The sequence below is a fragment of the Eleutherodactylus coqui genome, chromosome 2 (assembly GCF_035609145.1).
Source record: "Eleutherodactylus coqui strain aEleCoq1 chromosome 2, aEleCoq1.hap1, whole genome shotgun sequence".
Classification (NCBI taxonomy): domain Eukaryota; kingdom Metazoa; phylum Chordata; class Amphibia; order Anura; family Eleutherodactylidae; genus Eleutherodactylus; species Eleutherodactylus coqui.
Window position 1 is genome coordinate 280,158,391 of NC_089838.1, and position 24,689 is coordinate 280,183,079.

Sequence of the window (24,689 nt, forward strand, 5' to 3'; positions counted from 1 at the left end):
TTTACAGGCGTGCACACCAGAAAGTTAAAAAAGAGTTAGTTAGGCCTGCCATAGGAATTAGAGCTTTCACCCTAAGTACATTGAACTCTTCATGGACTGAGTCTTTCAAAAGGAACATTGCTATATGGGAAACGGCCTTTCTGAAAAACTGTTTTGGGGTGGTTACCACAAAGAGGAAATTGGGCGTTATATTCCATAATCTGTTTTTCTCTGAGACGGTACTGTAAATAGTTGAGCATTACTGATATTATCCACCAGGTATTACCATTATAATGGATTGCTCAAAAGAGAGTTATTATTCATACATTTAGTTAGCTACACATAGCCCATAGGTATGCAAAAAGTTTAATTGCTTAACCGTTACTATCACATTGTTTATTTTTATTGCCATGTTTTCGAATAAATATTGTACATTTTGCTTGCTCCATCCGCTGTATCATACCCTGAATCCTGCATCACTATACCTCCACCCGAGACCGATATACCATCAATGTGATGAGTGAGACAACCACATTAATGGTAACAGTTCACTATTTTCCTGTTAGAACCAAGGGAGGTAAATAATTTCAGAGTGAATATAACCCAGGAAACTCCATAAAACCCCATAACAGATAGATTTATACAATTATCCCTCAATACCGATCAACAAGAAATACAAATATAGGATTATGATATTTTGAAGTCAAAACCCAATGCCTATCCCATGCCGATCAACTGATTACGAATACATTACAAAGACAGCTTTGACCAAAGCACAAAATAATCTGTAGTCAGGAGATCAATCTGTATTAAATAGGAAGCCCACACTTTCTGTGCCTGACCGGTAATACATCCTCAGTTTGTCAAGAAAAGGGTCACACCAACAAGCCCATAAATTATTCCCAGAGTGTTGTGCGAAACAGCTTGTGATTTGTGATTGCATTGTGAGAAGTAATTTCAGATTTAGCGAAGGGATTAGAAGCTGCAGGAATAATCCATCTCTTTACCAGCAGCGCTTTGCTTGCTTCTGTCTGCGGCCTATCTTCTCCGTGCTGGGTCTGAATACCGGTTTCACATGCACACAGATATAAACTCATGAAGCATCCTGTTTACTAAATTCATGTCAATAGGTTTAAAGAAAAGAAAATCTGCACAAGGTGCCATGTTATCATAACCTAATCTGTTTTTAAATCAGCTTTACTTTTTTTAAACTTTGCATCAGTCTGGAATTACTTAAACGGAAAATTGTACTTTGCAACAAAAGTAACAGGGAGCGGTGTTGCGTCAAGATATAAGATGGCGTTTCCCATATACTTTATTTCAAATTAAAAGACTAGAAGTTAAAGGGGTGGTCTCGCGAAACCAAGTGGGGTTATACACTTCCGTATGGCCATATTAATGCACTTTGTAATGTACATTGTGCATTAAATATGAGCCATACAGAAGTTATTCCACTTACCTGCTCCGTTGCTAGCGTCCTCGTCTCCATGGTTCCGTCTAAATTCGCTGGCAGCTTGCTTTTTTAGACGCGCTTGCGCAGTCCGGTCTTCTCCATTCAGCACGAGCCGCTTCAGTGTGCTCCCCGCTACAGCTCTTCTGCGCATGCGCAGACGAGCTGTCACTGCTCGGGAGCGCGCTGAAGCGGCCATTCTGCACCATCCTCTGTTAGAGGAAGGTGCAGAAACTGGAGCTGCCCAGCGGAGAAGCCCAGCCCAGCCCAGCCCAGCAGCCCCGAGAAGCCTCCCAGGTAAGTGATGGGTCGGGGGGGGCTGCCGCTGCGCCGGGGGAGCTAGCGCTAGGCCGGGGGGGCTGTCGCTGCGATGGGGGAGCTAGCGCTAGGCCGGGGGGGGCTGTCGCTCGGCCGGGGGGGGCTGTCGCTAGGCCGGGGGGGGCTGTCGCTAGGCCGGGGGGGCTGTCGCTAGGCCGGGGGGGCTGTCGCTGCGCCGGGGGAGCTAGCGCTAGGCCGGGGGGGCTGTCGCTAGGCCGGGGGGGCTGTCGCTAGGCCGGGGGGGCTGTCGCTAGGCCGGGGGAGCTAGCGCTAGGCCGGGGGGGCTGTCGCTGCGATGGGGGGGGCTGTCGCTGCGCCGGGGGAGCTAGCGCTGGGGAGCCGGGGGCTAGCGCCGGTTACCTGCTGTCTGGTCGGCGGCTGCGGGGCGTCTGGTCGGCGGCTGCGATGCGTCCGGTTGCCATGGAGACACAGCTGGCGGCGTCTCGGGAGCGCGCACGTCGGGCTGCAGCGAGCGACTGGGAAAGAGCCGGCGGCCATCTTGAGGAAACTTTTATAACTTGCTGAAACGCTGGAACGGTAAGTACAAACCAGCTAGAAATGTCATTTACAGGGGGGCTTAGTAATGTATGCTTAATGGGGGGGACTGGGCAAAAAAAAAAATTAACTGCTTCCTCGAGACATCTCCTTTAAATTGCTGCATGAGGAAATAGCTGAGGTAGCCAGGGGAGAGCTGTAACCCCTTCTGTTTTTGTGTTTTTTTTTTATTGACCAAGCGTTGCTCTCTACATGAGTTGTATTGGGTATTGCAATTCCATTCCATTGAAGCGACTTTACGGGCCTAGATAAACATTAGTATTAGAGATGAGCGAACGTGTTCTTCCGAGCTTGATATTCGTGCGAATATTAGGGTGTTCGGGATGTTCGTTATTCGTAACGAACACCATGCGGTGTTCTGGTTATTTTCACTTCCTTCCCTGAGACGTTAGCGCGCTTTTCTGGCCAATTGAAAGACAGGGAAGGCATTACAACTTCCCCCTGTGACGTTCAAGCCCTATACCACCCCCCTGCTGTGAGTGGCTGGGAAGATCAGGTGTCACCCGAACATAAAAGTCGGCCCCTCCCGCGGTTCGCCTCAGATGCGGTGTGAGTTAGATGAGGGACAGTGCTGTTTGTACCGGAGCTGCTGTAGGGAAAGAATTGGTAGTTAGTGTAGGCTTCAAGACCCCCCAAAGGTCCTTATTAGGGCCACTGATAGCTGTGTGTTGGCTGCTGTTAGCAGTGGCAATTTTTTTTTTCTCAAAATCGCCTCTGCAGACCGTTGCACCTGGCATTAGGGACAGAAGTGCTGCATAGGCAGGGAGAGTGTTAGGAGTGAGTGTAGCCTTCAAGAACCTCAACGGTCCTTTCTAGGGCCATATTTATCCGTGTGCAGTACTGTCCAGGCTGCTGTTAGCTGTGCTGCATTTTTTTTTGCTTCTCAAAATCGCCTCTGCAGACCATTGCACCCTCCATTGATACTGCAGGGAAAGAATTGTATAGGCAGGGCGACAACACAGTTGTTATTCATTGAATATACGCAGTGCTGCCTTTTGGTGCCAAAAAACGGAAAATAATTAAATTTGTCCTGCCTCTGTCCGGCCTAACGCCGGTGGACACGTGTGAGCTGCGTCTGCAACCTGTAAAAATCAGACGCACCCAGCTACGCTTTACTGCTGGCTTCGCCATTTGCTTTCCTTAATTGGGAAAAAAATACCTGCTCTGCCAGAGTTATAATAACTCTGCTACCCTCACGTTCTGTGACACATAAGCAGGGACACAGCACAGTTATTAAACTTCTCATGTTCATTGAATATACGCAGTGCTGCCTTTTGGTGGAAAAAAACTGAAAACAAATCTATTTGTCCAGCCTCTGTCCGTCCTAAGGGCGGTGGAGACGTGTGAGCTGCGTGAAAAACATTGCTAAATCATACGCACCCAGCTACGCTTTACTGCTGGCTTCGCCATTTGCTTTCCTTAATTGGGAAAAAAATACCTGCTCTGCCAGAGTTATAATAACTCTGCTACCCTCACGTTCTGTGACACATAAGCAGGGACACAGCACAGTTATTAAACTTAGATAATTCATTCACTAGAGGCAGTGGGGCCTTTCGTTTTCCAAAAAGGGCAAAAATTATATTTGGCCTGCAGTCTTGCGCCAATTTATTTCCTGCCTGTGAAATCAAATCACTGGTAATACAGCATGCTGAGGGGTAGGGGTAGGCCTAGAGGACGTGGACGCGGCCGAGGACGCGGAGGGCCAAGTCAGGGTGTGGGCACAGCCCGAGCTCCTGATCCCGGTGTGTCGCAGCCGACTGCTGCGCGATTAGGAGAGAGGCACGTTTCTGGCGTCCCCACATTCATCGCCCAATTAATGGGTCCACGCGGGAGACGGTTATAAGAAAATGAGCAGTGTGAGCAGGTCCTGTCCTGGATGGCAGAAAGTGCTTCGAGCAACCTATCGTCTACCCGCAGTTCTGCGCCGTCCACTGCTGCCAATCCGAATCCTCTGTCTGCTGCTCCTCCTTCCTCCCAGCCTCCTCACTCCACTACAATAACACCTGCTCAGGAGCGGGAACACTCCCAGGAACTGTTCTCGGGCCCCTGCTTAGATTGGGCAGCAGCGGTTCCTCTCCCACCAGAGGAGTTTATCGTCACTGATGCCCAACCATTCGAAAGTTCCCGGGGTCCGGGGGAAGAGGCTGGGGACTTCCGCCAACTGTCTCAACAACTTTCTGTGGGTGAGGAGGACGATGACGATCAGACACAGTTGTCTTGCAGTGAGGTAGTAGTAAGGGCAGTAAGTCCAAGGGAGCAGCGCATAGAGGATTCGGAGGAAGAGCAGCAGGACGATGAGGTGACTGACCCCACCTGGTGTGCAACGCTTACTCAGGAGGACAGGTCTTCAGAGGGGGAGTCAAGGGCATCAGCAGGGCAGGTTGCAAGAGGCAGTGCGGTGGCCAGGGGTAGAGGCAGGGCCAGACCGAATAATCCACCAAGTGTTTCCCAAAGCGCGCCCTCGCGCCATGCCACCCTGCAGAGGCCGAGGTGCTCTAAGGTCTGGCAGTTTTTCACAGAGACGCCTGACGACCGACGAACAGTGGTGTGCAACCTTTGTCACGCAAAGCTCAGCCGGGGAGCCAACACCAACAGCCTCACCACCACCACCATGCGCAGACATATGATGGCCAAGCACCCCGCAAGGTGGGACGAAGGCCGTTCAGCGCCTCCGGTTTGCACCCCTGCCTCTCCCCCTGTGCCCCAACCTGCCACTGAGATGCAACCCCCCTCTCAGGACACAGGCACTACCGTCTCCTGGCCTGCACCCACACCCTCACCTCCGCTGTCCTCGGCCCCATCCAGCAGTGTAGTTCAGTGCACCGTCCAGCCGTCGCTTGCGCAACTGTTGGAGCGCAAGTACGCCGCCACGCACCCGCACGCTCAAACGTTAACCGTCCGCATAGCAAAATTCATCAGCCTTGAGATGCTGCCGTATAGGGTTGTGGAAACGGAGTCCTTCAAAAGTATCATGGAGGCGGCGGCCCCGCGCTACTCAGTTCCCAGTCGCCACTACTTTTCCCGATGTGCCGTCCCAGCCCTGCACGACCACGTCTCCCGCAACATTGTACGCACCCTCACCAACGCGGTTACTGCCACGGTCCACTTAACTACGGACACGTGGACAAGCACAGGCGGGCAGGGCCACTACATCTCCCTGACGGCACATTGGGTGAATTTAGTGGAGGCTGGGACAGAGTCAGAGCCTGGGACCGCTCACGTCCTACCCACCCCCAGAATTGCGGGCCCCAGCTCGGTGGTGGTATCTGCGGAGGTGTATGCTTCCTCCACTAAAGCACCCTCCTCCTCCTCCTCCTCCTCCTCCTCCTCCTCTGTCTCGCAATCAAGATGTGTTAGCAGCAGCATGTCGCCAGCAGTCGGTGTCGCGCGGTGTGGCAGCACAGCAGTGGGCAAGCGTCAGCAGGCCGTGCTGAAACTACTCAGCTTAGGCGATAAGAGGCACACGGCCCACGAACTGCTGCAGGGTCTGACACAGCAGACCGACCGCTGGCTTGCGCCGCTGAGCCTCCAACCGGGCATGGTCGTGTGTGACAACGGCCGTAACCTGGTGGCGGCTCTGCAGCTCGGCAGCCTCACGCACGTGCCATGCCTGGCTCACGTCTTTAATTTGGTGGTTCAGCGGTTTCTGAAAAGCTACCCACGCTTGTCAGACCTGCTCGTAAAGGCGCGCCGGCTCTGCGCACATTTCCGCAAGTCCCACACGGACGCTGCCACCCTGCGCACCCTGCAACATCACTTTAAGCTGCCAGTGCACCGACTGCTGTGCGACGTGCCCACACGGTGGAACTCTACGCTCCACATGTTGGCCAGGCTCTATGAACAACGTAGAGCTATAGTCGAATACCAACTCCAACATGGGCGGCGCAGTGGGAGTCAGCCTCCTCAATTCCTTTCAGAAGAGTGGGCCTGGTTGGCAGACATCTGCCATGTCCTTGGTAATTTTGAGGAGTCTACCCAGGTGGTGAGCGGCGATGCTACAATCATTAGCGTCACCATTCCTCTGCTATGCATCTTGAGAAATTCCCTGCAAACCATAAAGGCAGCTGCTTTGCGCTCGGAAACGGGGGCGGGGGAAGACAGTATGCCGCTGGATAGTCAGGGCACCCTCCTGTCTATTTCTCAGCGCGTACAGGAGGAGGAGGAGGAGCATGAGGAGGATGAGGAGGAGGGGGAAGAGACAGCTTGGCCCGCTGCTGACGGTACACCGGCTGATTGCCTGTCATCCTTTCAGCGTGTATGGCCTGAGGAGGAGGAGGAGGAGGAGGAGGATCCTGAAAGTGATCTTCCTAGTGAAGACAGCCATGTGTTGCGTACAGGTACCCTGGCACACATGGCTGACTTCATGTTAGGATGCCTTTCTCGTGACCCCCGCGTTGCACGCATTCTGGCCACGACGGATTACTGGGTGTACACACTGCTCGATCCACGGTATAAGGAGAACCTGCCCACTCTGATTCCCGAAGAGGAAAGGGGTTCGAGAGTGTTGCTATACCACAGGACCCTTGCGGACAAGCTGATGGTAAAATTCCCAGCCGACAGCGCTAGTGGCAGAAGGCGCAGTACCGAGGGCAAGGTAGCAGGGGATGTGCGTAGATCGAGCAGCATGTACATCCCAGGCAGTGCAACAGTCTTTAAGGGCCTGGCCAGCTTTATGGCTCCCCACCAAGACTGTGTCACCGCTCCCCAGTCACGGCTGAGTCGGCGGGAGCATTGTAAAAGGATGGTGAGGGAGTACGTAGCGGATCGCACGACCATCCTCGGTGACGCCTCTGCCCCCTACAACTACTGGGTGTCGAAGCTGGACACGTGGCCTGAACTCACGCTGTATGCCCTGGAGGTGCTTGCTTGTCCTGCGGCTAGCGTCTTGTCGGAGAGGGTGTTTAGTGCGGCTGGGGGAATCATCACAGATAAGCGTAGCCGCTTGTCAACCGACAGTGCCGACAGGCTAACACTCATCAAGATGAACAAAGGCTGGATTTCCCCAGACTTCTGTTCTCCACCAGCGGACAGCAGCGATACGTAAGCAATACGTAGGCTGCACCCGCGGATGGAAGCTACGTTCTCTCTCACCATCCAAAACGGGGACATTTCTGCTTCATCAATCTGTGTCTAATATTCCTCCTCCTCCTCCTCCTGCTCCTCCTCCTGAAACCTCACGTAATCACGCTGAACGGGCAATTTTTCTTAGGGCCACAAGGCTCACTCAAATAATTTTTCAGAACAATTTTTATAAGTTTCAATGCGCTTAAAAGCATTGGAACTTTAACTTGAACCAATTTTTCGTTACACTGGGCTGCCTCCAGGCCTAGTTACCACTTAAGCCACATTAACCAAAGCGATTCACCTGCCATCTTGGTTGGGCATGGCCAATTTTTACTGAGGTACATTAGTACTGTTGGTACACCAATTTTTTGGGGCCCTCACCTACAGTGTAATCATAGTAATTTCTATGTTCTTCGCCTGCACTCATGGTACAGAAAGGTGTGTGGGGTTGGCCTACAGTTTAGCTACATAAATGTAACTTGTGCCTTGGCTATACTAAGGCTACTGAAATGGAACGAAGACTGCGCTCCCGCTATACTGCTGCTTCAGAATTGTTAATGGGGCCTGTCCTGAGTGCTACTATTGCTTACATGGAACGAAGACTGCGCTCCCGCTATACTGCTGCTTCAGAATTGTTAATAGGGCCTGTCCTGAGTGCTACTATTGCTTACATGGAACGAAGACTGCGCTCCCGCTATACTGCTGCTTCAGAATTGTTAATGGGGCCTGTCCTGAGTGCTACTATTGCTTACATGGAACGAAGACTGCGCTCCCGCTATACTGCTGCTTCAGAATTGTTAATGGGGCCTGTCCTGAGTGCTACTATTGCTTACATGGAACGAAGACTGCGCTCCCGCTATACTGCTGCTTCAGAATTGTTACTGGGGCCTGTCTTGAGTGCTACTATTGCTGACATGGAACGGACACGTGGAGAGGACACGTAGTGCCTCAAAAACATCCCCCTCCTCCTCCAACAGGGAAAACATTCTTGGCAAATGCCTTTGCATTGGTTCGTCTGGTGGCAGTCCAAGAATTTCACCTTTACCGACACAACAAGAGAGCCCCCACACCATCCCCCCGCCACGGCCCACTTAATCCTGGCCACATTCCGAAAACCAACAAAATACAACCGTGCTACTAGGTCCGCAGTCACCACCACATTACCACCAACGCGGTTACTGTTAAGGTGCATATTACCAGTCTGACTGGGGCATGCAGACACCTTGACAGAATGAATAGTGTGTGGCACATAGCTTCCCCATTGCTATGCCCACGTGTGCAGCTCCTGATGGCGGTGGCACAGGATTCTATTTCTCGTTGCTTCTGTACAGCATTGTGGGCTATCGCCCCGCCCCTATTAAAGAGGGTCGCTGCCTAGCCGTGCCAACCCTCTGCAGTGTGTGCCTGCGGTTCCTCCTCATGGCAGACGCACTTCTAAATAGACATGAGTGTGGCGTGGCATGAGGTCAGCTGAAGGCTGCGCAGGGACACTTTGGTGTGCGCTGTGGGGGGGAGGGGGGGCGGTTGGGCAGCATGTAACCCAGGAGAAGTGGCAGTGGAGTGTCATCCAGGCAGTGATTGTGCTTTGTTGTAGCTAGTGTGGTGCTTAGCAAAGGTATGCCATGCTAATGAGGGCTTTTCAGAAGTAAAAGTTGTTGGGAGGGGGGGGGGGGGGCCACTCTTGCCGGTATTGTGGCTTAATAGTGGGACCTGTGAACTTGAGATGCAGCCCAACATGTAGCCCCTCGCCTGCCCTATCCGTTGCTGTGTCGTTCCCATCACTTTGTTGAATTGCCCAGATTTTCACACATGAAAACCTTAGCGAGCATCGGCGAAATACAAAAATGCTCTGGTCGCCCATTGACTTCAATGGGGTTCGTTGTTCGAAACGAACCCTCGAGCATCGCGGGAAGTTCGTTCCGAATAACGAACACCCGAACATTTTGGTGTTCGCTCATCTCTAATTAGTATGCATTGGTAGTCTAAGATGCTACATACTGATCTGACTGGTTAGTACTGCTCACATGGGTAGCACTGGTCAATCAAAGCAGGTGTAGTGCCTTAAACTAATGATCTATACAAATGCACAGTGTGCATCAGTAATAGTGTTGAGTGATTATTAAAACAATCGGTTCGGAAATGACCGACACGATTTAAAAAAATAGTTGTGAATCGGAACTATCGATTCCGACTTCCATTGAAAGCAATGCGAGTAAAAATTGGTTTCTCTAATTTGGCCTAATTGAGCAACAGTGGAGGTGGTTGCAATGGCAGCCTAATGGTCAGCATTCCTGCCTTGCAGTGGTGGAGTCCCTGGCTCAAATCCTTATCAAGGTCTGATGTAAACCTTGAACTCCAGCACTGTAAGGCAGCAGTGTCAAGCAGCCAACACACCTGTCCTTTCTGCTCAGAGCAAAGTAACAATTTTTTTGCTAAGAATGGGATCGGGATGATCAGATCTGATTTAACAAAAATCGGCCTGATTTTATCGCATGACTTATCACAACGAGGAACACTAATCAGGTAGTCAGAGAAGTGGTTTTGCCACCTTTGTCTGTCCAGGTCCTGGGGGTTGCTTTAAACATTGTCCATGACCAAAGAGGTGCTGTGTTGCTGAAACATTAATGTAATGACCAAGTTCAATGGGGGTGCTGGTAGGGTTCTTGGTATGGGTCGGCAAAATGCAATGTATGACACCCAGATTTTCCCCACATACTCCAACGCCTTTGGCATAGTCATATAGGCTCACCGATTGCATTGGTGCAGGGGCAGCACTGACCAACAGGCAAGTACTGAGCCATATCAACTTTTATTGGATGCCTTTAATAATGCAACAGTCTTTAATAGAGTAAAGTAAACAGAGATTTCACAAATGGTTTATAGGTTTCCCTCTGCAACTGTTTTTATCCAAAATATGTCTTCACCGGCCTTCACATTCAAGAGGGATTCTGTACTTTTAATCTTGCATGAAGCACAGATGCGAGCCTCTTTGCTTCTTCGTCTTCACCACTCTCAAATCTGGTGAGAGCATTGGCACACAGGCTTTGCACTTCTTGACCTCTCTCCCTCCTCTTGTAAGACCATTCAGGATCCTCACTTCTCCCTCCTGTACCATAGTCTTAAATGAACATTACCTAAATTAAACAGTCACATAAATCTTAGTAAAATAAAAGCAACTTTTTTAACCCCTTACATCGAGATAGGAAATAAATCAAAAGGTGCTTCAGTTTTTTTTAGTACTACTTTCACAACCTCCTGGCCCCTTCAAATTAAAAATCCTGGTCATTCTCTATGTCAGTCTACAGTAAATCGCCCTTTGTGTAAGCAGCTTCCTCAGCATCTTCTCTCATAACACATGCATCAACGTCTTCTACTCTCCGACATACTGTAATAATTGCAGTGAAGTATCTTTCTGCTTGAGAAAATAGAAGAAAAGCAAATAGCAATGCAGGATTTACTATGTGTAACAAACAGTCTTGGCTTCCTCTCATCACATACAAACTAGGGGTCCAGTGTGAGTGGCTTTATCTAGCAGGACATGTTGACCTGTTGTAATGCATAGAGGATCTCTGAAAGGACAAATATCATGGTAGTATTAGGTATTCAGGGTTATAAGAAGCTGTTGGGACAGCCCTGAGACACTGGACACTGGATGCAGGGGATGCGGTTGCACCAGGGCCCAGGACCCTTAGGGGGCCCATAAGGCCTCTCCTCTCCATACAGGAAGCCCAGTAATATGAATAAAGCATTATAGTTGGGGGCCCTGTTACAGGTTTTGCATTGGGGCCCAGAAGCTTCAAGTTACGCCTCTGCCCTGAGAACATAGTATGGCCAGGCATCCTGGAGGATGAACAAGGTAATGGAAAACATGGTGCTTCATAGGTATAGGACTTCTAAGTAATTTCACAGTGCACTGAATATCATTATTTCCAAATGTGATAGATAATCCCCTTGGAGAGAGAGGGGCAGTTGGCCAAATTCTCTTCTTGTGTTTGGCAACAACTGCATTCAAGGATGCATTCTGGTAAATCAAGGAACATGCTACCAAAATATAAAGAACAACATGCCTCTTTTTCCTCCAGTCATGTTCTTGATGCTGAAATAATAAAGGGGTACATAATCTTTTCAGGTCCAAGGGCTCCATAGTCATATTGAACGAATCCTGAGGGTTACAATCGAGGCCACTACATGGGAGGTTGGCGCAGAGACTTCAGCTCCAAATACACAGAAATCGGAGCAGAAACCTCCACGACAACGTCCCCTGTAGTGGCCGGAACTTGTAACTGCAGGCTCGGCTCTAGAGTTGAAAAGATTCGGGGGGCGCCGGGGGTGAGCGGGGGGTTGCAGAGTGGAGTGTGGGGGGGGGGAGAGAAAGAGAGAGAGCTCCCGCCTGTTCCCCACTGCTACCCCCCGCTCCACCACGCCGCCCCCCCCCCCCCCGGCGCCCCCCCGAATCTTTTCGTCTGAGTAGTCAGTTACTTGGAAAAAGCAGTGCTCGAGTGCAAAAACACCCGAACTGAGTACGTTCGCTCATCTCTACTCGGCTCCCATTGATTTCAATGAGAGCCGTGCCTGCAACTATAACAGATAAATTAACAAAACGTTACAGCTGCCAAATTTTGGGGGAGACAAAAACAAAATACCAGTGGTCTTTATGTCTAAAAATGACTAGGTCCTCCATTAATTTTCGTTCAAACCCCTGTTGGATTTATAATATGGCCGTATTTGCTTTTTCTGTTATGTACAAACTTTACTATAGTAAACTTTATTTAAGGTCATAATATCAAAACCCTTAGTACCAAGCTGTTGAACAAGAAATACATTCTTAATGTCAGTAGCATATCCTAGAAGGTTCATTTACAACGAGGGACTTAGTTATGGTTGCACATGACTTAAAAATTGTATTGATTTTTTTCAGTGCATCCCTCCTCCTGACATTATAGTGATTAATGTCCAGTTTCTAATATCAGCTTCTGAACATGACTAGTAATGCCTGAAACAAAAAGTAATTTACCCCAATCACCCAAATACCCTTGACTTGCTCTGGAAACTTCACAAAGACAGGAAAATTGAGATGCATTCATTTTCTGGGACAGAAAAAAAAAAATAAAAGTTGCCAGGGAAATGATAGGAGAAGAGTCAAAATGTTAAAAGTGAAATCGAAAAAAAAGTTTTATGTCACTTTCACTTAAAAAATGGAGGGAAGTTAAGTAGTCTTGTTCTCCTAAGTAGTCCAACAAGCAGTTCTGAGCCAGAGCATTAATATGATGGAGGGTGGATAGTGTAATGTCTCTGAGCAGTAATCCGGAAGTATAATATCTTTCTCTATATAGCGTCGCACTGCTCAATGTGTCACAGGGTCTGTCTGAGTGACCTTGTGGACACATAATTGTCTTCTACGGATCATTTCGATTGAGACACATTAACATAGCAGCTTTTGGGATTCTGTCAAGACTGCTAGGAAAGATTATATGGGTCATGGAAAGGTTGCACTTGAAAATCCATCTTGCATTTAACCCTTTTACAAAGAGAAGGAAAAGAAATAGAAGTTAATAAAATGAAATGAATGCAGTAGTAATTTCTTAGTTTTCTTTTACAGAAATTCAAACAATACATTTCCATGAAAAAAAAATGGCACAAAGTCTATATAGCGTTATAGGCACAGCAAAGTTTAAGTTCCCATTTAACACATTGCATGCCTTAATGCAGCAAATTTTAACTTGACATTTTTATATGGCATCTGATGGGTTAAATGTCAATTTAAAGTTTGCTGCATTATGGTAAGTTTAAGTGACCCTACAGTCAAGGACTCAAAATGGTATGTAACGCTGTACCTACTGGGGATGATTCCCTGAGAGTCGTCTTTTCTCACCATTTGCTCCTTGGCCTTTAGCTCATCTCTATTAAGACAGAGCTGTGAATTGCAACTACAGTTAATTACAGTGCCTAGTTTGAAGTAGTCTGGGACCCACCCCTGCAGAGGATGGAGTCTGAACCAATGATAAGACAGGGGGTGTGTTCTTGACTACTTATGATTAGGCCTTGTAGTAGTTGTCACCTGCAGTCCTATGTAACAGCACAGGGAACACAGCGATAACGCTGAGGACAGATGATGTAGCAGATGTCACCTGCAGTCCTATGTAACACCACAGATGACACACAGTAACATGTTCAATAAGATGTTAAATATATATTCTTTACAGTAGCCTTTTATATATATTTATGATTGTTATTGTTTTTGGTATTAAAGACCATTATTGGTACTATTGTACCTTATCATCACCGGAAGCTAGGGGTTTGACAGGGCATGCATGGAGGAACGCCACTGTCATGCCCCTAGCTTCCAACTGGCTGAATTCCTGAAGGTCCTTGAAGGTCCTAGCAGTGTCTGTATAGATTTTTGCCTGGGCTGCAGAGTCAGGGTTTGTATTTCCGTTAGGTTTACATTATTTGCTGTAAATGCTTCCATGTTACAGCTGTAACATGGCAGCATTTGAAGCTAATAATGTAAGGCACAGGAACACTAACCCTAACCCTCCAGTCTAGGCAAAAATGTATACAGAGGCTGCAGCTATCACTCTCGCTGGAGCAGCCGTCATCGCTCCGGCTGAAGCACATTGTGCAGTGGTGATGTGAGGTAGCCAGGGAGACTGACAGCGGGGATCAGCCAGTGGCAGATCAGTGGTGGGAGAAGGCACAGAAGACAGAGTGCTTCCCTGGGCTGACAGTGGGGACCGGTCAGCGTTGGAGCAGTGGTGGGAGAAGGCACAGAAGGCAGAGCGCTTCTCTGGGCTGAGGGGGCAACTGAGAGTCCGAGCACCTTTGGTGATTGCAAGCCGCTCAATGTCCCCGTCCACCTCACAGCGCTGCCACTGTGTCAGCATAGACTGTGTGCTGCTCGCTCCCCTGGATGTTACTGCTGGATCTTGTCTCCCAATTGGCATCTAGGGGCGTGACAGGGGCATTCCTCCATGTAAGGGCCGTCAAACTCCTAGCTTCCAGTGGTGACAAAATACAATAATACTGACCATATTTATTCTGCATTAAATGTGGTTTGGTGTGTTTTTTGGAATGTCTAGAACAAATTAATTGGATTTACATTAATTCCTATGAAAATAATTACCTCGAGTAGCAACGGTTTCAGGTAAAGCCGATTGCTTTCGGACGTATTACTAACGTTAGTGGAGGTTCACTGTATTTTATTCTCTGAAGGGGACTTGAATTTGCAATTGTTTAATTGTTAGAATAGTACACTGCATTAATGATGTAGTGTATTCTACTAAGCCTATTAGTAGAATGCACTACAGAAGGTGGGACCTATTAGGCTGAGTTACATAGCAGACATAGAAGCTTTTGTCAAGCTTCTGGCTGCCATGGGAACCCATTGGTACTTTGCGATCACATTGCAGGGTGCCGATGGGTGACAGAAAGACCCCTTACCCTTGTCATCTGCTTACATGCTGCAGTTGCTATTGATTGTGGCATGTAAGGGGTTAAATTGCCAGAATCTGAGGTTTCTCTGCTACTGGCTGTTATAGCATGAGCCTGGCAGTTAGTATTCAGCAAAGCTATTAACTTAAATAGAGCAGGTTTAACCCTTTCCCACTCCTGGAGCTACATTTACATCCTGGAGTGTCGGGGTATGTATGAATAGAGGTCGCGGGGCGACCTCTCTTCATACAGCATGGGTGTCAGCTGTTTATTACAGCTGACACCTACGGGCGATAGCTGCAATCAGCCACGCAGCCGATCGCTGCTATTAACCCTTTAAATGTCACTGTCAATTCTGACAGCGGCACTTAAATCCCCCAAACAATGTTTGGGGGTCCCATATGCCCACCCCCTGTGCGGTGAGATCGGGGGAGCCATGCAGGTGTCATGGCAGCCCGGGGCCTTCTGAAAGGCCCCAGGGCTCCCTTAGGAGACTGCCTTTCAAGCCATACCCGTGGGGTGGCTGGATAGACTTCCTGACAAATTGCAGTATAACGAAATGCTATAGCATTACATCATACTGCAGGAGTAATAAAAGCATCGAATGTTCTAGTCCCCCAGGGGGGCTTAAAAGAAAAGTGAAAATAAGAGCAATAAAGTTTTATTAACTGTAAAAAAAAAAAGTTATAAAAGTTTAAATCACACCCCTTTTGCCATATCTATAATAAAAAAATCTAAATCATAAAATAAAAATATGTTTGGCATTGCCGCGTCCGTAAAAGTCCGTTCTATCAAAGTAGCACATTATTTACCCTGCACGGTGAACGTCGTCTGAAAAACAAAATAAAGACCGCCAGAAATGCACTTTTTCAGTTACCCTGTCTCCCAGAAAAAATGCAATAAAAAGCAATCAAAAAGTCGTACATATACCAAAATGGTACTAACGTAAACTACAGGACATCCCATAAAAAATGAGCCCTCAAAAACTATACAAGTTTGATATTGTAGCAATCGTACTGACTAGAGATGAGAGAGCATACTCGTCCGAGCTTGATGCTCGTTCGAGTATTAGGCTGCTCGAGATGCTCGCTACTCGAGACGAGCACCACGCGGTACTCGTCTCGATTAAACGAGCACTGATCATTGAATTCAATGGAGCCGGCAATACAGCCGTCTCCATTGAAAGCAATGGGCTGCCGGCGAGCGTGGGATGAATTGTCGGGAAGGGCTTAAATATATAAGCCCTTCCCTGCAATTCATCCAGAAATGTGTAAAAAAAAAATATATATATACTCACCTTGTCCCGGCAGAACGATGTTAGCCCATTGAATTCAATGGAGCCGGCAATACAGCCGGCTCCATTAAAAGCAATGGGCTGCCGGCGATCGTGGGATGAATTGTCGGGAAGGGGTTAAATATATAAGCCCTTCCCTGCAATTCATCCAGAAATGTGTAAAAAAAAATAAATATATATATATATATATACTCACTTGGTCCCGGCAGACAGAGTTCAGCGCGGCCAGCGGCAGTCCTCCTGAACTGCCCTGAACAGCTGTGAGTAGTATTCAGCAGCCGGGGATTTAAAATCCCCGCCTGCTGAATGAGCTGCCTCTAATTGGTCACAGCCTGACCAATCAGAGGCAGATTCCACTCACACACCCATTCATGAATTTATGAATGGGTGTGTGACTGCTGCCTCTGATTGGCTCAGCGGGACCAGAGGAGAACGATCTTTATGCTGACAGTGCGGGGGGGGGGGGGGTCTCACTCTTGCCACTATTATGGCTTAATAGTGGGACCTGGGAACTTGAGATGCAGCCCAACATGTAGCCCCTCGCCTGCCCTATCCGTTTCTGTGTCGTTCCCATCACTTTCTCATCACTGAAAGTTCGACTCGAGTAACGAGCACTAGAGCATTTTGGTGCTCGCTCATCTCTAGTACTGACCCATAGAATAAAGTTATCATGTCATTTTTGTTGCAGCTTGTGCGCTGTAGAAACAAGATGCACTGAAAGATGGTGGAATGTTTTTGTTTTTTTTTACTCCACTTAGAATTTTTTTCAAAGTTTTTCAGTACATTATATGGTACATTAAATAGTAACAATAAAAAATACAACTTGGCCCGCAAAAAACAAGCCTTCATATAGCGATGTCGATGGATAAATAAAGGAGTTACGATTTTTTTAAAAGGGGGAAGGAAAAAATGAAAATGAAAAAAAAAAAAGAGGGGCCGCATTATTAAAGGGATTGTCTCGCGGCAGCAAGTGGGGTTATACACTTCTGTATGGCCATATTAATGCACTTTGTAATGTACATCGTGCATTAAATATGAGCCATACAGAAGTTATTCACTTACCTGCTCCGTTGCTAGCGTCCCCATCGCCATGGATCTGTCTAATTCTGATGTCTTCTGGCGTTTTTAGACGCGCTTGCGCTGTGCGGTCTTCTGCTTCTTGTTTGGTACGGGCACGAGCGGCGTTCTGGCTCTGCCCCTTCTACATGTCATCACGTAGCTCCGCCCCATCACGTGTGCCGATTCCAGCCAATCAGGAGACTGGAATCGGCAATGGAATGCACAGAGCCCATGGTGCACCATGGGAGAAGACCCGCGGTGCACCATGGGAGAAAACCGCAGTGCATCCGTGGGAAAGGACCGGCGGCCATCTTTGGAGAAGAATTTTATAACTCCATATTTCGTTGGATCGGTAAGTAGCAAGCGGTTTAAAAAACGCTTTAAATTGCTATTTTAGGCCGGGGGGTGACAGGGGGAATGGGGTAATGTTAAATTTTGAGGTTTGTCGCGAGACAACCCCTTTATGGTTAAAAGCTAATTAGTGAAGTTAGTAAAAAGTTATATTGTCATCTTCAATAGGTTAAATTTGAATTATAAATATGAAATAAAGTGAATACAATTGACTGAGTGACAAGTGAATTTTGCCTAAATTGGCAGAGTGACGGTAAGAAACTTTGGTCTATATGTTAATTTATCACTATGATAGGAACATTGTGTGGGTCACAATCATGACCCATACCAATGTCCACCTTGAACTGCCTCCATTAGTCCAGTATACCAATGTAAAAGTTTATCCTGTAAACTTTCTTCTCTCTCTAATTGTTTTCACCCATATGTGTACAACTTGCTTCTAATGGGTGAAGTAATCGAAGGAAGCTCACCAGAGAACTGTCAGGAAGGATTCTTGCATTGCTCATTTGAATAGGACAAGTTGATATTTTCGGCAACACATTTACAGCTTATTAAACTCATAAATAAACTGCACAATCCACAGATACGTTATGAAGCTGGCTGGAATATCAGTTTTCACTTCAGGCTAGGCACACCTTGAAGTTATTCCTGTCATGGTACTTGAACACACAGCTATTTCCTTCAGGCATTATCTCTCTCTATCTATATGTACTTATTTTTCTGATTGCACCTCATTACACCATGTACCGATATGTAGTCATCCCTGAAGAGCAATTCCTCTAAAAAAAAACTATACATATTGTATAAGTCCTTAATAATGTTGGGTGACAACCAATATGGCAACCACTTCAATTGGGAAACACATTTCATGAGGAATAGCACATTTTTCATTAATGTGATGGTGTATACCTTAGGATAAATCATCAATGGTTGATCAGTGGGTGTCCGATTTTTGAGAACCCCACTGATTATTAGGGCAAAGAGCGTCAACAATCATCGAAGCCTATTTAATGGTTGTTCAAACTCAGTGACTTATCCGTACATTTGGCTGTACCTGGTACTGCGGCTTTCATGGAAGGAGAATGAGCTGCAGTATTAGGCACAGCCACATGTAATGATGAGCTGCCATGCCACAACAAACATAGAAGTGGGCAGCAAGCACTTCATTCTTATTTTGGGTGACATTCCCGGAATTGGACCCTTGCTGGCCTACCATATTCTAAAGTTGCCCATACATTAAAGATAACTGTTGACCAAAGGCTCATTTGACCATCAACCATGTAGCCCAGCAATCCTATTCACCACAGTGTGTACATGCATTTTGAATGTGAAGAGAAAAGAAAGCTACCAATCGACACCACTGCCAGTGACCTACCTCCTGGGAACAAAGGGAATGGGCAATAGAAATCCAACTGCTCCATCTACTGTCGCACAAGAGTTTGGAGGCCCCCATATTCATCGGATGGTCAAGCATATCTGCAGAAATAATCAGTTTCAGCTAATTTACATCTAATGTGTAAAGCCACATACAGACAATCCAGTCCCTACCACTCTGGTCTAAGAGGTTGCTGCAGCAGTCACATGCCATTCATTGTTCATGTGACTTCTCTTCAGACCATCACTGGCCTCAGCAGTCATGTCATCATGAATGGTACGTGAACACTGAGGCCAGTGATTGGCTGAGTGGTTACGAGAACAATAAATGTAACATGACCACTGCAACAACTTCCTGAACCAAAGCAGCAGTACCAAAGCGGATGTGCTAGACTTAAATATCTGACTAGTGATCATGTTTTGCTTGTAATTTTGTGCCCTCCCAACCCTCACTTATTTTTTCTGACTGTCAGAAAACCCCTTTAATGACCATATTAATGTTTAGCAAGTTTCCCCAAAATTAAATACAACCTATAAATGATTGAATAGAACTTTAACAGCTTCAGGGTGCATTCACACGAGCGTGTGCATGTGCCGTACATAGGTGCGCACAAAAGTGCACACCCACGTACGTGCAAAAAACACACATGAATGCAGGGCCGTGCCCATTGCCTTAGGGGCCTACCTCGGTGAGATAGTAAAATTTGCTGAGAGCTTCTGAATGACTCTCTAGTCCTCCCCAAAAGGACGCCAATATCGGGCATGACCACCATAGATGTAGGTAGGATCCCACTTCGTTTTTACATCTCCAGCAGTTCCCGTGAGGAGCAAGATTATGGTCGAACAGCCATTGGGGTGTTCTGTACCATCTCACTAATAATTTATAATGAGATTCTTGCGCAAGAACACAGGGAGATAGTCCAAAGGAAGTCCTCAATATCAGACTAGTTTCACTCGTTGTGAGTTTGATCCCCAGTTCCTTCTCCCAAGAAGTAAGGAAAGCAGGTTTGTATGATAGCGAAGGGGTAACATAGTTTGTGCGTAGCAAGGCATTTTTCTTAATCGTAGGGTTATTATCGGTTAGGGCCTTTTCGAAGGGGGTTCGGGGCCTTGTGGTTTTGTAAACTTGAAGAAATTTTTTGAAAACCCCAGTCACCTGTGTTTTTTGCAGAAATGAAAAACTTTCGGTTGGCAGTAGGTTATGGAGGATTTCCGCTGAAGCAAGGTGAGCCTGGTTCTGTAAGCTGGATAGCGTAGATGATGTAAATTTTTTCCATAGGGATATAGTGCTCGGGTCAGGGGGGAGAGCCATCAATTTGTAAATAGAGCGTAGAGGTAGGGAGGGGGAGGGACCTGGGGCTAAGTCCAGTCCGAGCTCGTCCCAGACACAACAAGGTCCCCTTAGTAGGGAGTTGAAGTTCTTGGCTCTGTATCGAAACTTTGAGGGGAGCCAAAGATCCTCAATCAGAGAGTCTTCACAATAGCCCTCGACCAAAGCCGGGAGTAGGTTATCTTTAGAAGGTTGGACCAGTTCTATCCAGTATCGTAGTTGGGAGGCGCAATAGAAATCAGAAAGCTTGGGAAGACCAATGCCTCCCTCCACACCTCTTTTAATCATTAGACTGTATGCCAGTCTTGGTCTCCTCCGCCTCTACACAAAGCCTGAGATGGCTGATCTAAGAGTTCTGAAGAAATTTACCGGGAGGTGAATAATGAGCATTCTGATCTTATAAAGAATAATGGGTAGGATGTACGATTTAATGATATTTTTTCTGCCAAACCAGGAAACGAACAGAACGTCATAGGATTTCAAAAGATTTTTTACTTGGTTAATTAGTGGTATAAAATTTGCGTTGTAGAGGTCTTCCGCCTGTTTTGTTAGCTTAATCCCTAAATAGTCTAATGAAGCGTTCGACCATGTGAAGGGGGAGTTTGCTCTCAGTTCCCCGCAGCGTACCGCGGGAATAGATATATTCAGTACTGTCGATTTGGAAAAATTGATTTTGAAATTTGAAATGGCTCCAAACTCTTTTAGCTGTTCCGTGAGCCTAGGGAGGCTCTTCTCAGGGTCTGATATTAAGAAGACTATATCGTCTGCAAACGCTGTGGTGGACATGGTATGTTCTCTAAATTGTAGGCCTTTAATACCTGCATCTTGTCTGATTTTATTCAGTAAGGGTTCCAAAACTAGGATAAAGAGCGAAGGTGATAGGGGGCATCCCTGCCGAGTACCATTCCTTATATCGAATGGAGGGGAAAGAATATCGTTAATTTTAAGTCTTGCATAGGGGCGTGAGTAGAGAGAGAGGATAGCTGAGATAAACTCCACTGAAAAATTATAGTGAAATAAGACTTTTTCCATATATTGCCAATCTACCCTGTCAAAAGCCTTTTCGGCGTCCGTGCCTACTAAGGCTAAGGGTATCCTATGAGATTGCGCATAGCGGGCAGCGTGGAGTAATCTGAGGCAATTATCCCTTCCCTCTCTTCCTCTAACAAATCCAGACTGTTCTCCATTTATTAGTGATGGAATAAAGGGTTCCACACGTGAAGCCAGGAGTTTTGCCCATAGTTTCATATCGAGGTTGATTAACGATATTGGGCGGTAACTTCCGCACATTTCAGGGTCCTTATTGTCTTTGTGGATCAAGGTAATATGCGCTTCGAGGGATTGTTTCGGCAGGGATGCCCGCCTCTGGAGCTCGTTGAAAAGATCTATAAGTCTTGGATTTAAGATGGATTGGAAAGATTTATAAGACTGTATGGTTAGGCCATCTGGGCCAGGGCTTTTGTTCGGGGGTGAAGAAGCAATTAATTTTTCAATTTCTGGGAAGGTCACGGGAGTTGTCAAGGACTGTGCTTCATTCGACTTTAGTTTGGGAATCTTTAATTGGTTCAGAAAGGAGTCTATCAATAGGTTAGTATCGTCCTTATTTCTAGGGGTGGGGTGACATTTCAGGTGGCACAGGTCTGCATAGTAGTTCTGAAACTCTTTGGCTATGTCTATGGCGGCTGTCCGCGACTCGCCAGTGGGGGTTTTTATTGATTTAATTAAGTTTTTGGACCGCGCTTTTTTAATCATGGATGTCATCAGTTTGCTCCCTCTGTTGCCCTGGGCATAAATTACGTGTTTCCAGTGGAGTTGTTTTTTATTGAATCTGGTTTCTAGGTATTGTCTCAATTCCGACCTCGTTGTCATTAGGCTTTCAGAATTCTGTTTTGATTGAGGTAGCTTCATTGTTTGTTCTAATTTAGCTATTAATAGTAATTTTTCGTTAATTTCTTTTTGCAAGCGCTTTTTTGTACGGGTGCCCAATGCTATTAAAAGCCCTCGCATGTACACCTTGTGGGCTTCACAGACCATCGGAGTCTCCACCTCTTCTGTGGAGTTAAGGAGAAAATATTCCTCCAGAGATTTGGCTAAATGGTCTCTTTCCTCTTTCGAATCCAAGAGGGAGGAGTTAAGTCTCCATCTCCACTCCCTTGGGTTCGCTTGCGGCGAGCGAAGGGTTACGTGCACAGGGGCGTGGTCTGACACTGTCCTTGTATCTATTTCTGTTCTAGCTACTGATGTGAGGAGGTCGGAGGAGACCAAGAGGTAGTCCAATCTCTGAAATGAAGAGTGGACTGAGGAGAAGTAGGAGTAATCCTTTGATGAGGGGTCAAGGGAGCGCCAGACATCTACTAATCCCAACTCCTGTAGGCTCCTACCGAGCCTCCTCAGCTTAACTTGGGAGATTTGCGAGCGGCCAGTGGAGGAATCTAAGATGGGGTTGAAAGTGACGTTGAAGTCCCCTGCTAACACAATCTGCCCTATTGCGAAATGCTTTAAGGTTTCTAACTGTTTTAGCAACCAAGGGATCTGATCTGAGTTCGGGGAGTAAATATTTGCTAAAGTCATTTTGACATTGTTTAGGGAACCCCTTACAAATAGAGCTCTCCCCTCGCCGTCTCTATATTGGGCCTCTTCCACAAAGTTTATTGCTCCGTGGAGGAGGATTGACACTCCCTTGGGGGCCGAGGAGGGGTGAGTGCTATGGAAGGCTGTGGTGAAGTGTTTTCCTGGAAGTGTGAAGCATTTGTTACCTTTATAGTGGGTTTCCTGCAGGAAAAGAATTTTGGATCCATACCTCTTGGCGAGGAGAGCGATATTATGTCTCTTTGAAGGCGAGTTGAGACCCCTGACGTTGAGGGAGGTAAGACGTAGGTTGTTCATAGTTGCACACCTAAGCTGCAGCAGAGAAAAATATGTGAGATATTAGAACACCGGGTATCCTCTATCCGGGCCCAGAGGAATTTACTGTAAGGCGTCCTGGAAGGTATCGGGGGTAAGTAGGGAGACAATAGGGGGGAAAGGAGGTAGGGAAAGGAGGGGAAGGGATCAAGGTATTAACGTTTAGAACCACAAGAAAAATACAGTAAGCACTATATAGCCCAAGCTGCAGGAAAGGTCCGCAGGCAGGGCTATATTTTAAGGGGGGTAAGGATATCAGATCCTCACCTCCCTTAATGGGTGGGTGTGCCTTAGGACCCCTTTTTGGTGGGGGGAAACTTGAACACCAAGAACACGAAAAAGTCACTGATGTTTGCAACTGGAGTAAAACTTGTTAACGATTCTTCGGATACAGGGAAACCATATGCGTATACCATATACGGGCAAGAAGAGGCTGTAAAAGCCTAACAGTCCAGAGTAGGAGGACCGGGAGGGCAATAAAGGTGTTACTATGAGTCCTTCTCCTCCAGAGTTCCACCTTAGGCCCTCGGCCGGGATATTCAACGTGGCCTGGGCCCTAAAATAAGAGTCCATCCTAATCAAGTCCCAGGTTCTTCAGAATAAAGAAAAAGCACCTCCAAGCTCTGGGCGATCATAGGTTAACTCTCAACCAGGGAAAAAGCGAAGGGGCAAGATCTGAGCCCATCAGTTTAGTTCGTCTCTAGGTTTTTTCTTTTTTCCCTTAGGCGATTTGAAGTTGCCTGCTAGTTGCCATCTCTCTGGGGTAACCAGATGGTGGAATTGGGGAGGATCTGGAAGTGGTTGCCAGCTAGGGATGTCTACAGGTTCGATGTCAAGGAGCTGCCATAGCTTCTGTAGGTCTTCTGCAGCTCGTATGTTGAATTTTTTGCCTTTAAGGGAGATGCTTAGACCAAATGGAAAAAGCCATGCATATTTAATTTCTTTGGCTTTAAGGATGTCTAGCAATGGTCGAAGTAGGGGGCGCTTTGCTAGGGTAGAAGGAGCCAAGTCCTGATACATCTGTAATGGAGCATCTACATATTTCAGGTCTTTGCAATTTCTTCCAGCTTTTAAGAGGGCAGCCGCGTCAAGATAGGCAAGCAATTTACATATTATATCTCTAGGTGGCTCCGTTGCTTCAGGCGGGGGTCTTAGGGCTCTATGTATTCGTTCAATTGTAATAGTCGACACCCTGTCGCACCCCAGAAGAGACTCAAAAATTTCTTTTGCGATTTTCGGCAGGCAGGACTCAGGCAGGCCCTTAATGAGTACATTATTGCGCCTGTTCCGATTCTCTAAATCTTCTTGCATTAATAATGCTTTATTTAAGGGGGAGTACTGTTCCTTTAAAACTTGCTCTACTTGCAATGAGTGTATGACGATGGCGGCAGATGAGGCTTCTAATTCCTCCACCCTGTGACCCATCGGCCTTATCTCGTCTTTAATTTCTGCTAGGTCAGAGATAATGGGGCGAAGGGCTTGAGAGATCAAGTCCCTCATAAAGCCCTTGGATATATTCTCACAGTCCTCCCCCTCTGAGCCTGTCTCCTCATCCTCCCCCTTACTGTGTGCAGAGATAA